Source organism: Nicotiana tomentosiformis, chromosome 2, assembly GCF_000390325.3.
Source record: "Nicotiana tomentosiformis chromosome 2, ASM39032v3, whole genome shotgun sequence".
NCBI classification, from domain to species: domain Eukaryota; kingdom Viridiplantae; phylum Streptophyta; class Magnoliopsida; order Solanales; family Solanaceae; genus Nicotiana; species Nicotiana tomentosiformis.
Window position 1 is genome coordinate 155715278 of NC_090813.1, and position 6000 is coordinate 155721277.

Sequence of the window (6000 nt, forward strand, 5' to 3'; positions counted from 1 at the left end):
GATATCATAATACCTTATTACAACTGTTATGTGACTAAAATAAGTGTTCTCTTTTTATTTTTGCTTTTTACAATACTTTATATTATATTTTCTTTGAGGCCAAAGTGCAAAAATCAAGATCTGCCATCTATGGGGCCATATGCAATAATTGACCAATTAAACACATTGTACGGTTAGAGTAGCTCTACAACTCAGTTAAATTTCGTGTATACTGTATTTACTAAGAGTAAGTAAGATCCAATCATGATCTTAGCATATCAAAATCTCGTGTTTCGATTTATCATAGAAAATTTAGTGAAAAATAATGTAAAACGACAAGTACAACGGATATATTAACTTGTTTAAATATAATTTACAGCTGCTCGAAATACTTATCGTTTAAACAATCATGTGTTAGATATATTACTTTGATCAATAAAATAGATTTATAATTAATTAATAATTATGTGTTAGATATTACATTATAAGAACTTGACATAAAAGAATAAGAACTTGACGTGCAAGCATTGGGTTCAAAGTTCAAATAATATGAAACTTTATTTTGCTTCAATATATTACGCGGAATCAATTTCATCTTTAGAAAGTCAGAAAATTGAGTTTTCTTCTTTGATGAAAATTCTAAACCCGCACCCGCATAGATTTAATTTTTTTTTTGATCTGCACCGCACTTACATATGTTTAAACCCGCCCTGCCCCGCATGTGTCTAAACCTACACCGCCCCGCACCCACACCGTCCCATTGCCATCCCTAGACCTTCGATTGCAGTACCATCATCAGTCAGAATTTCACATTCTCTAGCAATTGCCTTAGCAGTATTATGTTGTCTCAAGTAACCATTCTCACAGTAATTCCAGCTGACCTATAAATTGCCATAGACTCCTTGACACCAAGACTAACTAGATCTTTAATGCCTACAATTCCTATGCAGGTATACCCCTCAAAGGGGATATGATTTTCAGCAGGGTTTCTCATCACTGATGTCCTTGTAGCTGTAGTTGCAGGCAAGGCGCAAAGTTTGAAGAGCTTCATTAGTAAATAGTTCAATTTTATCTTTCAGATTGTTAATTAAAGCTTCATCTAGAGGAACAATCTCACCACTAGAGCTTAGGACACTGTCACATGCAGCCAAAATTATTTCAGATGCTCTTTTACAGTGTGCACGGAGACCTTTTCCAGGAAGTTCTATAACAACACCCATTCTCTTCTTTGTTGAATTGAATGGCTCAACCTTTACAAGTCTTTACGCTCTTCCTGGAAATTTCCTCTAAGCAAAAGGCCAAATTCCAAAAGAGCAGCTTCAGTCGGTGTTCCCGGGATTTCAATCTTTCCACCTTCATTCTTAACTATTTCTCCTCCAGTGTTATTGAATATAACTAGATTAATGTTCTCAATGCAGAGTTGGGCACTTCAGAGCAGAATTTAAAACCATCCTTAGAGCTTTCAATTTCTGTGATTTTACCGCAAATGCATGCTTTTACAACTGTCATATGATTAGTCGGTAGTGTCCGAGTCTTGTGACTATTTACCTATCATTAGTTTTGGAAGCCTAAAGTCCTTATATCACTTCAGTTTAGTTCACTTTGCACAGTGACTCACTACTAGTCTTGTGACTATTTACCTATCATTAGTTTGGGATGCCTAAAGTCCTCATATCACTTCAGTTTAGTTCACTTTGCACAGTGACTTATATCGGCTATCTTTATTTGTTATCACATTAATTTCATGGTCACTTTTACTTTTATATGGAAGATTATAGGTTTAGATCGACTGAAAAACTTATAGGGTAAATAAAGGGGTTAAATGGGTTATGGATTTTTTAAAAGGGAAAAAGGCCAAAATTGTCCCTCTACTATTGAAAATTAGTCACGTTTATACTCGTTTCTACTTTCCGTCCAAAATCATACCTACTGTTAGTATAGTATATAAGTTTGTCCCTAACCCTAACAAATTTCCTATGTGGCACCGGGACCCCAAAATAATTTGCCAACTAGGCAATTCTTGACCCATTATTTTCGAAACCCGCCCCACCCTTATAACCCGTTAATTAGTATCCTTCATCGATCAAATAAGACCTTATTCAGTCGATGAAAAACTAGGGTTCAGGCACAAATTCCCTTTTCTCTCGTTTGCTCTACTCTATTCTCTCAGTTGAGATTCAATGTCGTAGAGTAGTACTTCCTCCCAGAGAAGGTGTCGATGTGGTATTATTGCCAACCATTTCACATCAACCACTCCCGCTAACCCTGGTAGGAAATTTTATAAATGTGCACGGCCTAAGGTAAGTGTTTTATATGGATTTGTCTAATCTTTCTACTATATCTAGCTGTTTTGATTTGAAATTGAATCTTTTAAATGGTTCTTTGGCAGAATAATTCATGCGGTTATTTTGAATATGAAGATGAAATATTCGAGGATGGTTCCCGGCTTGAAATAAGAGAATTCACGTCGTCTTTGAATGCGGTTACGATTGAAAGAGATCCGCCGAGACCAATACGCGACACGTCACAATACACAGTATAAGACCCTGAACCTGTAGGCAACACCAATACTATAGTTGTAGTCAAAGCTATCTTGAGCTTCTGAAAGCTCTCTTCACATTCATCCGACCACCTGAACGGAGCACCTTTCTGGGTCAATTTAGTCATAGGCGATGCAATAGACGAGAAACCCTCCACAAAGCGATGATAATACCCAGCCAAGCCGAGAAAACTCCGAATCTCTGTAACTGAAGATGGTCTGTGCCAAATCTGAACTGCCTCTATTTTCTTCGGATCCACCTTAATCCCTTCACTGGAGACTATGTGTCCCAAGAATGCCACCGAACTAAGCCATAACTCACACTTAGAGAATTTGGCATATAGTTTCTCCTCTCTCAGTCTCCGTAATACAATACCCAAGTGGTGTGCATGCTCCTCCCGGCTACGTGATTACACCAGGATATCATCAATAAATACCACGACAAATGAGTCAAGATACGGCTGGAATACGCTATTCATTAGGTACATAAATGCTGCTGGGGCATTGGTTAGCCCAAATGACATCACAAGAAATTCATAGTGACCATAACGAGTCCTGAATATCGTCTTTAGAATATCCGAATCCCAAATTTTTAACTGGTGATACCTCGATCTCAAATCAATTTTGGAGAATACCCTCGCTCCCTGAAGTTGGTCAAATAAATCATCGATACGCGGCAAAGGATATTTATTGTTGATTGTAACTTTATTCAGTTGTCTGTAATTAATACACATCCACATAGTACCATCTTTCTTTTTCACAAACAAAACCGGTGCACCCCAAGGTGACACACTAGGATTAATAAACCCCTTTTCAAGGAGTTCCTGAAGTTGCTCTTTCAATTCTTTCAATTCAACTGGTGCCATACGATACATAGGAATAGAAATGAGCTGAGTGCTCTGTACCAAGTCAATACCGAAATCAATATCCTTGTCGGGCGGCATACCCGACAGGTTTGTAGGAAATACATCCGGAAAGTCTCTCACTACCGGTACTGAATCAATAGTAGGAGTATCTACATCAATATCTCTCACAAAAGCCAAATATGACAAACACCCCTTCCCCACCATATGTTGTGCCTTCAAATAAGAAATTACCCTACTGGGAACATAATCTAGAGACCATCTTCATTCGACCTTTGGCAACCCCGGCATTGCCAACGTCACGATTTTTGCGTGACAGTCCAGAATAGTATGACATGGGGACAACCAATCCATACCCAGGATTACATCGAAATTAACCATACTAAGTAATAAGAGATCAACTCTAGTCTCCAGACCCCCAATAGTTACCACACATGACCGATACACACGGTCTATAATAATAGTATCACCTATCGGTGTAGATACACGAACAGTTGAAACTAAGGACTTATGGGGCATATCCATATAATGAGTAAAGTACGATGATACATATGAATAAGTAGAACCAGGGTCAAATAATATAGAAGCTTCCCGGTGGCACAGTGAGACAATACCTATGATCACTGCATCTGAGGCAACGACATCTGACCTGGCAGGAAAAGCATAGAATCGGGCCTGACCGCCACCTAATCGGCCTCCCCCTCTTGGGCGACCCCTAGCTGACTGACCCCCACCCCGTGCTGGCTGGGCGGGTGGTGAAGCAACTGGTGCTGAAGTCGTAGTCTGACTCCTCTGCTGCACTGGACCTCCAGAGTGACGAGGACACTGTCTCCACATATGCCCAAATTCCCCGCACTCAAAGCAGCTCCCCGGTACTGGTGCTGGTGCGGACTGAATCGGGCCCCGAGAACCAGAATAACTGCTAGAAGCACCCGGTGCAAATGAACCCTGAACTGAAGGGGCACGGGACGAACTCTGGACTGGCAGGGCACTGAGAGATGACTGACCCTGATAAGTACTATATGAACCCTGGTCGGATGATGCACCACGGTGAACTGGATGCCCCATCTGAGCGTGTCTGTAAGGACGACCCCTACCGCGGTAAAACTGACCCCCTGAAGGAACACCGCTGAAATCACTTTGAGACCTCTTGGCCTCCCTCTCTCCACGTTCCTGACTACGGACCATCTCTATCTGCCGAGCAATGTCAACTACCTCATCAAAAGTAGCACCAGATACCCTCTCCCAAGTCATAAGTAACCGTAGCTGATATGTGAGGCCATTAATGAACCTCATAATCCTCCCCCTATCAGTAGGAACCAACCAAACTGCGTGACGAGCCAACTCAGAAAATCTCATTTCGTACTGCATCACAGACGTGCCATCCTGACGTAACTACTCAAACTGTCTGCGCAGCTCCTCTCTGCAAGACTGCGGCACGAACTTCTCCAAAAAGAGAATAGAGAATTCCTTCCATGTAAGTGGTGCTGCATCGATTGGCCTACGCCTCTCATAAGCCTCCCACCATCTGAAGGCAGCCCTAGAAAACTGAAAAGTGGTGAACGAGACCCCACTGGTCTCCAGAATACCTGCTGTCCGAAGCATCCGCTGGCACTTATCCAGAAAACCCTAAGCATCCTCTGACTCAGCACCGCCAAATGATGGAGGTCGAAGCCTCCCAAATCTCTTAAGTCTCCTCTGCTCATCATCTGCCGTAACAGGAACTACCGGGGCTTGAGAAGCTGCAGTCAGCTACGCTGGTAGTGCCCCCGGTATCTGAAGTCCCTACATTACCTGATCTAAAGCACGGGCAACAGAGGTATGAGTACCTCCCCTGGAGAAGTGGCTGGTGCGGCCTGAGCCAAAACCACCTGAGCAAGGCCAGTGCAAACTGTCAATATATGTGCCAAAGCCTCCTATAGGCCTGGAATTTCAATGGGCACAGTTGGTGCCTGAGCGGGTCTCGTCGGCTCAACTATATTTGGAATCTACTTTTGAGCTGAAGCAACTGGTGGTGCTAAAGGTGCTGCTCCAACTATTGTACGAGCGACACCTCGACCTCTACCTCGGTCCCGGCCTCTACCACGGCCCCGGCCTCTCGCGACCCTAACTGGTGGCTGACCGTCCGATCCGGTAGTACGTGTCCTCACCATTTGTGAGAGAATAGAATAACAGAATTTTTAGTTTTTCGGAATCAACAAGTTCTCACGATAGAATACAAGAAAGTGAAATTTTTCTAAAGGTTCGGTAGCCTCTCGAAGATAAGTACAGACGTCTCCGTACCGATCCGCAAGACTCTACTAAACCTGCTCATGACTCGTGAGACCTATGTAACCTAGGCTCTGATACCAACTTGTCACGACCCAAAAATCACACCTGTCGTGATGGCGCCTATCCCGATACGAGGCAAACCGACAACATCAATAACCCATAATTTCTTTTAAATATTGGAAACATAATAATTAATTTAAGGGGAAAAATCCCGCTAATACTGAATATAATTTACTCCCAAAATCCGGTGTCACTGAGTACACGAGCATCTATACATTACAAGTCTGGAAAACATGATCTATAATAGTCTAAGACCAAATACAGTAAACAAGAGGACAGGGAAGGAGA

At 42.2% G+C, this 6000-nt stretch overlaps 1 pseudogene; it reads right to left on the reverse strand.

The window, feature by feature from the left end:
- Positions 1 to 710: 710 nt before the first annotated feature.
- LOC138905911 (calcium-transporting ATPase 10, plasma membrane-type-like) lies at positions 711 to 4449 on the reverse strand (annotated as a pseudogene).
- Between the last annotated feature and the right edge of the window lie 1551 nt (positions 4450 to 6000).